Genomic DNA, 11,169 nt, shown 5'->3' on the forward strand with positions numbered 1-11,169 from the left:
GCTGTGAGCTCGCTGAAAGTTCAACAAACTTTAGTGGAGTGCCTTTTAAAACTAACCCACTGTGTGAGGCTGAGAATCCCGACAGCTTTCCTGCTTCCAACATCTCCCTCTCGTGGCGTTTTCCCCTCACTTCACCCTTCTCAGCTGAAACATCACTGTTAATAAATCCAAGAGCACTGATCACAAAGTACAGGTGAAACTCCCAACAATATAAAATTTTGCAATGGATTTTTTCTGTGTTTAACAATGGGAAACCTCATAGGCTTAATTGGACAGGATTTATTGGTAAAGCTGCAGGTGTTGGGAGGGTTTTTTCATGACTGACTCTTCTGGGCTCAACTGTTTCACTGAAATAAAGTTCAGCTTTCACGTTTAAGGCACTGAAAGGTTTCCTGTTAACATCCTCACCATGCATATTAACATCCTCAGGAAGGGCTCCAAAGCTTCTGTCCTGTTTCCTGACACACCTGCTGGTCTGAGCATAGGTTTCACTTCCACCTTGTCTTTCTGCAGCTTCCTGAGGGTGTTATCCCCAGAGCACGGCAGGGAGCAAAGCTAGGCTTGGGCAGGAGTGTTTCTTTTATCTGCAAGCTGTAGTACAGATTCACTGCATCAACCTTTAAATGAGCAAGGTCACTTCCTGAAAACACCCTGAGGTTGGGTTTGCCCAGCCCAAACCAGAGGTCTGCTTCTAGATTCTCCCCTCATCCCTATGCCTTTCTACCAAACAATTCAAAAGGTGGTACCTCAAATAATGCAGATGAGTCACCCTCCAAAAGGCATTAAAGTCCCCACCAGCTCTAAAGGTAATTAGGGTTGGGGATATCTGAAGTTAGGTGAGATGAATCATGTTGCAAATACAACCCCTTGGGGCTCCTTGCTGGTTATTTTGTCCTTCATCTTCAGCACTACAGAGCCCATCTGTCCTACTTTACCAAATCAATTGAGTACCCATGGTTAGACAATTAACATCTAACTTGAGATGACCACTGGGTCATTTAATGCTAAATTTATTTCATATGATTGATCAGAGTGCTGGATTATATTTGATCCCTGCTGAACCTCACCAAGCACGCTGAAATCCAACTGTCACAAGTGAAATTAATGGATGAACTGGAACTGAGGGTAAGTTAACTGAGTGCTGCCACAGACTGCTTCCAAGCTAGCTCATTAAAAACTAACCAGCAGACCTTGATGCTTCACTGCAGTCTGCAGCAAAGCCATATTTCAAAAGCTTGGCTATGGCAACTCCAAAAACCTAAGGTGGAGCAGAAAGTTGAATCAGGTCTCCTGACTTCCAAGCTCATGATTCAGCTAATCACTTGTTTTCTGACTTGGAAAATATGTTTCTCCAATTTGTGTGTGAGCAAAGCCATTAGCTCACTTTGTGACTTATTCTGATAGCAATCACCACCCATATGGGATGAACCAAGCTCATTACTTGCAAACAGACAGCATAAAATCTCTGCATCACTTATGTCTTCGTTTGCTGTTGCTCACGTCCTTCTCTTTGCAACTGGAGGATTTGGCACCAAATGTCTCCAATTCACATTGTTTCATTAAAAAGGCAGTTTAACTATATAACAAAGTTGTTCAGTGAGTTGTTTCCTTTAGGCCACTGAGGTGAGGCCGCAGTCACACCAGTTTCTGAGCACATCCCCAGCTATTCCAGCACCCAAACATCACAATGAGATGCCCAGCAGATGCATGCTGCTGACTGCCTTACCAAAAGTGCCAGTCAGAGTTTCTGCCTTATATTCTGAACTTTTTTTCTCCAATAATCTTAAAGAAATGCACTTTGAAACTTGGCTTCCTCTTTAAAATTTTTCTCACAGGTTCCGAAGTTGTTGGAGGAGAATGTACTGACAGGGCACATCAGAAAACGTTCAGTGGGTATCTAAGCTGAAATGTTATTTTCCACTTTTTTCCCCCACCCCTATCTATTTAAATTGGTAAACTATAACAGAAATTACTTTATAGTTTCTTTCACATAAGATATCACCACGGTAGCATCTTTTACTTTGCAATGAGGTGGCTGCATACAAAACCCCCTAATTTTAAAACAATCCTCATCTACAACAATGGATTTTTAGCAATGTCTCTTGCTGGCATATAGCTAGGCCTTATTCTTCAAATCCTCTGCCTGAGAATGCCCTCTGAGCGAGCTTTCCTACTTATTAACCACGAGTCACATAGGTAAAGGTACTTGTGGATAAGGGTTCTTGTGATTGCTGGGCTGATCTAAATGGATGCACAATTATATGATTAAATACAACAACATTTTTTACTAACTACATATAATTTTGGCTGTCACTCAGAATTCAATTGCATTAGATGATTCACTAAATGACTGAGGCAGCCTGGGATCTGTCCTATACAGACCTTAGGGAATACTGCAAATACTGAACTAAATCACACAACTTAATGCAAATGGGGAGGCCTTACAAAGAAACTAATCTATACTCATCTTTTACTGTATTTGACATCTCCTTCTGTTTGCTTACATTTTGGATCATTAATACATATTTACAAACCCATACTATTGTTCATGGAGCTCTTTCTCTTTCCAAGCATAGAGAATGCATTCAGTTAGGCCTATGTTAAAAAGAACAACAGTATATGCAAGTTGGTCTGTCTTGAATGGTCCAGTCTGGCTTCACAGAACAAGTTAAATTATTTTTTTCCCCCTCATATCACCTTTTAAATAGTTTGTCCAAAGTTTCTCTTTATTCTGCTATAAATCTCCTAGGAGTCACACCAGCTCTGCTCAGCTTAGCAAGTCACTCTTTCCTCCTTTCTGTTGGTTCCTCCCTGTCCTGCTTCAACCCCTGGGTCTTATTGCAATGAATTTGGCAGCAGACTCTGATTATTAATGCATAAAAGAGATACAGTAGAGTTTATGGTCATATCCTGATCCATGTTTGACAATGCACTGATGCATGTCTGGATGCCATGGGAGAAACATTTCCCTCTTTCTTCTCTTTCCTTATGCACATGCAATAAATCTGTTGTGTTTTTGGAAATCCATGCTAAAATATTCCAGTGCAGATATACCCATACAGGGGTTAGACCAGGGCAATACACACAACACTTTAAATGTGTGTTACCAGGACTTGTGAGGCTGGCACAGATAACCTGACCATGCTTTGGAACTTCTGCATTTCCAGTTCTGCCCTGCTTGTCTGAAATTGCCAATTCTCCAGACCCACAGAACTACCTTGTACCTTTGGAAGGAACACACACAGAGCCTTTAGTCCAAACCTTCTTTTTCCCCAGCTAACTCCCTCCCTTTCCCCAGCTGATCAGAAGAGATGCAAGTCTTTGTTTTTAATTTGATTAAACCCAGGGTCAAATCCCGCTTGCTGTTATTCTGGAACAAACACAGAATGACTCCAGCTTTACAGTGCTACAAGTGAGAATTAAATTATGCCCTGAAAATTCATTTAAAAGACGTTCAGACACTTAAACAGATGGATAAATCAAGCACAGATTCTCAGGTCAACCCCTACCAGAAGGCATCTCTCATCTGACTCGGGGTGGAAGAAAGATGCTGTGATAGCAGCTAACAATAGAAAGGGAGTTAAAGTAAGGGTGGGGAATATTTTTCCTTACCAAATTCACTTGATTTAATACAGGGCTTGCAAAATTAACAGTGGCTTTGAGTGATACCTGTATGTTTTATAGGTTTATAAACTGATTGTAGTAAAATCTTACACGTCCTATATCACTAGGTATTGTTTCAGCCTATTACAGGAGATATCTATCTAGAGTTGACTGAATTGTATTAATCTGATCCTAGTTTAATGATGCCTTAACATTTTTATGGGAGAATTTAATGTTTGCAATATCCATGTTCCTTATTTGAAAGTGTGACTTATAGGTTCTCATCTCCCTTAAATTATGAAATCCTTCAGCTAATAAAGGAAAATGATTATGGTTTGCAAAAAAGGCAAAGTCATTTAACAATCCATATAACTGTCTATTGTAGGTCTTTGCATAATAATTGTAATTTAGCTATTAGAAGTTCTAAAGGCAGTTATCAGTCATATGCCGCAATTCTGAGGAAATAAGTGAAAACTCAAATTATTTAAGGACTTTGTACTTTCCAAAGGCAGGAAAAAAACTAACAGAAATCAATAATAGTTTTAATAATGAAAAAAAATGTTCTATTGAAATAACCAGTTGTTGGTGGCAATTTTTCTAACTATTCAATATTAAAATGTTCAACTTGTCCCTATTTCACTATCACAAAAGGATCTTCATTTTATAAAGACATTTCTGTGAGCAAAGAAAGCCAAGTCAGGAATGGAACCTGCAATTCTTGATGCCCAAAATTTCTCATTTTCCTTCTGGGCACTTGAAAAGAGGTGAACACAGAAATTGGACAGGCTGTAAACCTGGAGAATATTTAATTCTGAATTTTAAATGACAATCTAAAGTTTACTTCATATCTACTGTATGCCTTGACTGTTTCCTTCAAGGATGATGACACTGCAAACTTGAATCCAGCTTATCAAACTGGATCAACCAACTTGGTGTCCCTCCAGAGAAACAGGCTGGAGTTAACACAGGGCCATGAGGATGATTAATAAAAGCACAGGATATGTGAGTAGAGACTGATGGAAATATTTATCCTGAAAGAGAGAAGGGTAAGACAAGGATAAGGGATTCAATTGCCCATTTCAGCTACCAGCAAGGGGGCTATAGATATTCTGAGATGCACGGTGGAAGGAGACGGGTCAAAAACCGCAAGTGGCAGTAAGGAAAATTCCAGCTGGAGGTGTGGAAATAAGTTGAGAGAAACAAGTTTTCCAGAAACGATGAAACCTCAATTTATTTATCAAGAATTTCAGCTGTGCTCTTGATGGAAGCTAAGGTGGCGAGATGAAAATTATCTAGATGAGTATTTCTTAAACAGTACAAAAATAGGAATCTGTTATTGCATCATATTCAAAATCCACTGTGGTAGGATAACTCTGCTTTTACTTCAGCTCTGACATTTGTCCCACCCCACTTACATTTGGCATACAGCACAATTTTTGTAGCAGCCCCAGAGGTCAAGACACAAAATTGACAGAAGTGCCAAGCACACAGCTATTAGCAAGCACTGCAGCATGAAACATCCAGAATGAAAGCAAATCTTGACATTCACCAGCTCCCTATAACACAGAGTACTGTCTAACAGACCCAGCTACAGCAAAGACACACCTTCAGTGCCTCCTCTAAACCCTGTATTTACTGTAGTTCTAACTATCTGTTGTCAGTAAATGCTGACCACCTTGCCTACCAATTGATTTCTGTAATGACATCTTTAGATGGATCTGCAGAACATGCTGAGAAAACAAGTGGTAATGGCCTGACGGAAAATGCATCACTTCCGTGAATTGCTCATCTTTAATTCACTTAAAATAGGTGTAAAACACACAGGCAAGTTACAATGAAAAAGATGCCAGGCTACTAAAGATGAAGGGAAAAAAAGCTCGTTTCATGCACCCTGTGGATGCTAACTCCTTTGAGAAATTTGGCTCTAAAGAGTCAATTTGTTCCTTACGTCTTAAGAATTATTGTTACAAAAGGGTCTGATCTATCTCTTCCAATGATTTTCTCTGCTTACATCAAATCCAGATATATCTTCTGTAAATTGTTCTGGATGCTGTACGTCCTTAAAAAACCCCAAATAACAACAACAAAAAACCTCCCAAAGAACAGAAAACTTTTTACTTTGAAATTAACATTTAAGCTATTTAAAAGAAGCAGTTAATGCTGTCTGAGTATTAAGAAATAAAACAGTTTCTAAGGAAAGCCTTTGATAAAATCATGATTACAGTTTAAAAAGGAAAAAAAAAAGGCTCTTAAAATGTCACATTTCTAGTCAGAAAAAGCATTCCCAGTGACTTCTTAAAGCATATCAGCCCTTGCTGCATCAAAAGAGCTTTTGTAGGATCCCCAGACAATTTAAAAAGACACGAAGTTCTTAAGTCCCCAGCAGATGTGACAAGGACAAAGACAGGCACTTCCACCCACCACTCATTTCTGAGACAACTCTTCCAAATTGTCCTTTGCTGTACTCATTTTTCATCACCCTCCTCTCACCTGCATTATTCTTGTTGATTTTAATCCCATTTTTTTCCCCCTCTCAGATGCCTAAAAGCAGGACTCCCAGCAAAGATGTCAGGACTAAAGAAACTATTGGTGGCAACAACATCTAGAGAAGGTGTTATGCCAAGTTTGGGTGGTAAAACACTCAATCCCAAGGTGCTGGAACCACTGAAAATCTTTCAACTGGTATAAAGGTGCTGTGTTTTGGTTTGCACAGCCCAGGTTCAGTCAAGGTTCACAAACAGCCTCAGTCCTTCCCTCAACATCATGGAAGTCTGCATCTGGTTCCAGTGGGGCTTTCCATTAGTGACTTGTCAGTAACTTTGGGTAAACCATGTTCAGACTTATTTTTTTCTTATTTACAGCATGATAGCGTGTAGCAAGAGAGAGGTACTGAATGCACATCTTATCACCCAATGATGTTCTGATTCAGGCTAATGTAACACACAATTGGAAGTTGATTACTTTAGATAGTTAAACCATAAAGCTCCATTTAAATATGATGAGTAAGAAACTGGGCTGTTAATAATAATTATTGCAAATGTCACTGATTTCAGATTATAAAACTTAATAGCCTATCACCATTAAGCATGTGCTCTTCATAATTGCACTGTGTACCAACGGGTTCTTGATTCTGTCTCTCTGAACCCCTTCAACCCTCTTTTCAAAGCTCTTCCTTACAGAAGAAACTATGTTTTCCATGCACATGGGGAGAGGCTGAAGGGAAGAACCCTTTTTCTTTTCAGGACTTTGGGACAGAAACAGAAGTCTAAATTTTTTCCTCCTTGTAAATATTTGTGTTAAGCCTGGATGTGTTTTTTCTCTATTAGACAAATTTTATGAAGCAAAGTATAAATCATTTTATGAGAGATATCTTGATCAGTTCTAATGTTAGGCTTTCAAAGCTTGATAGTCTGAGAATGCAAGATGATTTTGGCATTTGGGCTACATTTTACTTCAAATCACAGCAAAGGAATTGGCCTGATCAGGTTCCATCAATTGACCCTTTTTCTTCTTCCTAATTCTTTCTTCCAGCTTCCTCTAAGTCTCACAGAAGGGTAGGTAAAGAGGAACCAAAATTCATTAAATTATTGGACTTGGTGCTTATTCCAATTTCAAACTCAGGGCCCTCTTTCAGAACAAAAAGTTACAACATGAAAATTTTTCTTCTGCTTTCCAGCTACTTGCAGAAGAATTATGTAGGAGGTCTGGCAACATGCAGAGAAAGAGATGAGGGAAATATACATTAGTTAGGCTGTAGATCCAGTTTCTGGAAATCAGGAAACATTTCTATATTCCATATAGAAAAGAAGTGTTTCAGAAATCCTGAAACATGGAAGCCCAACACCCACTTTGCAAGTGACCAAGTCCTTTATGAAAAGGGGGGTTTTAGCTGCTGTGAAAACCTGTTACAGTGAATCCCTTGCAATTTTATGCCTCGGTTTCCCAGCCTGCAAAATGTGTGTGCTAATTAAAATGTTTCTTTAAACAAGGCTTGGAAATGTTCAGCTCACAACATACCTCATATACACAAACACTTGCCATATTATTCGTCACAAAATTGGCAAGTTGTTCATATAAAATAAATGAGGCTCAGAATTATTCTATAAAGCCAGAAGCTCCTAAAACCACAGTGACATTTTAACAGGGAACAGATGCATTGGTGATGGGCAAAGCACCTAGAAATCAATCTGAGGGGCCTTTGAGCAAATAGCTGAGTTTGTCAATTTAGAACATTAGTTCACCTAGCAAATCATAGCTGCTAATGTTAACATATCCTGGTGCAGGGGACACACAACAATAAATGAGATGGTAAATATTTTCTGAGGAGAGGTCAATATTTGCTGTGCTTCATGCTGTTTAATTCCTCAAATCCATTAGTGCTTAAGAGGCCAGAATGCAGAGGTGCTCTAAAGCCCTTGCAGCCTCCTGCTGACTTTGGATAGAGCTCAGGTACAGAGCACCCAGCAAAAGGATTCATTCCTGTCTCATACAACAGGCATACCTTTATAAGCCCAAGGTGATTTATAATACATAATAAATATTATTCTATTACGCAGTATAATAAATTAGTATCACAATATATATTATAATATTTCATAATTATTATTGTAATACACGATAGTTTTGCAGAAAGGCTGAAGGCATGGAATGGGGACCATTTCTGATCTCTTTTGAGGGTTTATTTATAGCCACAATAGATTTTGTGGTGGACAATCTCCATTCACTACGAAGAATCTTCAAAATAAATTATGGACTGCATATATATGATAATATCACTAGATGAGAACATTTATGGTTGGGCAGTTGGGTTTTGGTTTCTTTTTGAGCTTTTCTGGGGTTGTTTGTTTGTTTTGGTTGGTTTTTGATTTTTTGGGTTTTTTTTTTTTTTTTTTTTTTTTAACAAGATGTTATCTTTAAAACTCCCACCTGCAGAAAGTTTTATGCAACTGAAACAGAAACTCTAACTATAGTATCTGAATAGGATTATGTGACATCTTTCCTTTTAGGATGCTTTGTGGGGATATGGAGAGTACTATCTCCAGTATCCAAGTAATAAAATTTTCAGGAAAATATGATCACTTAGTTTGACAAAAAACATCCAGTTTTTCTCAAACCACATTTTCCAATTAATATCTAAATATCCATTGCCTCAATTATCAGTATGTTCATACTTATCAGTATGTACATATTTACAAGCATGAGCCCATGTCCCTTTTATATTAGCGGTTATATTAGCAAAAGAAAATCAGATTTTCAGGTTTTTTTCAGGAAGTTTTCTTCTCTCATCCCAAACAAAGTTATCAATAATAAAAATACACAAAAAGCCACCACTTATGGCTATTAGAGTATCTATTACAGTTATGACTGTTAGAGTATTATCTGAGTAGTAACTCAGATCTTGAAAGAGCTGGTGATACAACTTCCACATTTCTACACTTATCAAGAGGCTTGATTTGCCAAAGTACCAAACACCTGTGCTCTGAAAAATCTGCCTCTAACTGCACAATTATTATTTGGAAAAATACAGCTGAGTGCCACACATGCAAGTCCAATCTAAAACTTGTCAGGTTTTCGTACATTCACTTGCTAGCTATCAAAATCCTGCATTTCCTTGTGAAAAAGGAAAATTTCCAATTTTTTATTCCATTTCAAATTCTTCCATTTTTTTTTCTTTCAGCAAACAGCAGCAGCTGTGTTGGGTTCCACAGCAGGAGATTTTCCTGACTGATAAAGGGCAGACATGACTCCTACAGGAGGGGAGATGAGCAGGCTCCTGTGGGCTGCTAGGATGTGCCAGCTTTGTCACTTCTGGTTGTTGGTGTGTAACAACTCAGCCTTCCCAGGAGGACCCAGGAAATGTTAATGCTCAGCCCAACAGCTCAGCACCGTAATCTCCTCAGAGAAGTAAACAAATTAAACTGAAACAGAGAGAGAGTCACCTTGGATAAGTCACTTCAGCAACCTGCGGCCACTCTCTACTCTCAATCTCAGCTGCTTTGCCTGTTGTTTTTCTGGCAGCCCAGAGCCAAAAAAAGATCTGTACAGGACTCATATTTATAGGAGTAACTCAGAACCCTCAGCTTTAAGGACATGCAAGGAGCAGCAAGGGATGCACATAAGAAGTTTGACAAACACCCTTTCCCCACAATTGCAATACAACTTTATCTAAGCAGCAACAAATCTCTTGATGCCTTGTTGGGACTACCTAAAACCAGAGGCCAGACAAAATTAAGGGAATAAAAAGCAGTTATATTTATTGAAGCGCTTTCAGGGACATTTTGGGCAAAGTCCCCCAGAGGCTGCACCCAAAAATGGGTTATGGGTCTTCATACTTTTATAAGTTTGGTCCATTTGCATATTGGGGGTTAATTTTCCAATTATAGCTTCAGAAAATGAAGTAATTTACCCCAAGTTTTCTCCACCCAAACTCACTTTTATTTACCTGTCTTGGGGTCTGACACAGTGAGGTGTCCTTGATTGCCAGGCCTGGAGAGGAATTGTTGTGTCTGCCCAAAATGGGAAAGCAGCAGCTCACACTGCGTACGAAATTTAGAGTTATACACCAAAGAACTGCGGGATTACAAATATATGAAAAATATAGAAAGCTAAAACCCTAAGGCATCACTCAGACAGAGCATAAGCACAGCAATGTAAATGCACTGAACTTACAGGGTTATCCAGAAAGGGAAAGAGGACTTAGGACCAAGGAAATGAAAGTGCCTGAACAGTAAAGAGCCATGACATATAAGTTGAGATGGTTGTTGAGATGGTGAAATTCTTTATTAGGCCTTAATGCCCACAGAAATATCTGCAGAAGTATTCACTCCAGTGTCCAAGCTGGATTGTTTATACTTTTCCACAGTGGCTTAAATTCTGTGCTAAAAAACTTTGCCTCTCTTTTAAGTCATTCAACCACTTCAGACAAACTTGTTTTTAAATACAAATCTGGCTGGCCATCTTCAATAGTTTTCAAATAAATTAAATTTATTGTCTGCTGTCAGCAACAACCCCATGCACACTACTGATCAATCTTTTCCTTCTACCTCTAGTTATGTATAACTCAATATCCACAATTTTTTTTTTCCCTTTTAACAAAGTGTTTCTGGGAAACAGGTCCTACAGGAAGGGTATTTTTCTCTCTCTTTTTGACAGGCCTATACAGGAAGATAAGAACCCTGTTGGGATGCTGAATAGCCTACCTGTGTATGGTGTTGCTCTAAACATATGGCTCCAAAATTCAGAGCGGATATATCATTGGTGAAGTCCAGATAATTGATTCATAAGTCAGCAGCATCAGGCAGGTTTTTGATGGTATCTTTATAAATAGGCTGGTGCTTTCAAAGTGCCTGATGGTATCTCTCACACTGACATGAAAGGCATTTGGAGGTTGGAATATGCTAGTTATACAATTTGTATTCTTGGTGCAGTTGATGAGAGTTATCAGGTTTTTAGAACACTAATACAAATATTTGGGAACACATAATTTGTGTATTTATACTCTCTAGTGTTTCACCTTTTAATAACTTACTGCATTTTTAAAAACAATTTCAAGATCTGCACTTCCTC

The sequence above is a fragment of the Melozone crissalis genome, unplaced genomic scaffold (assembly GCF_028551555.1).
Source record: "Melozone crissalis strain CALT ecotype California unplaced genomic scaffold, PUWL_Pcris_2 ptg000033l_1, whole genome shotgun sequence".
NCBI classification, from domain to species: Eukaryota; Metazoa; Chordata; class Aves; order Passeriformes; family Passerellidae; genus Melozone; species Melozone crissalis.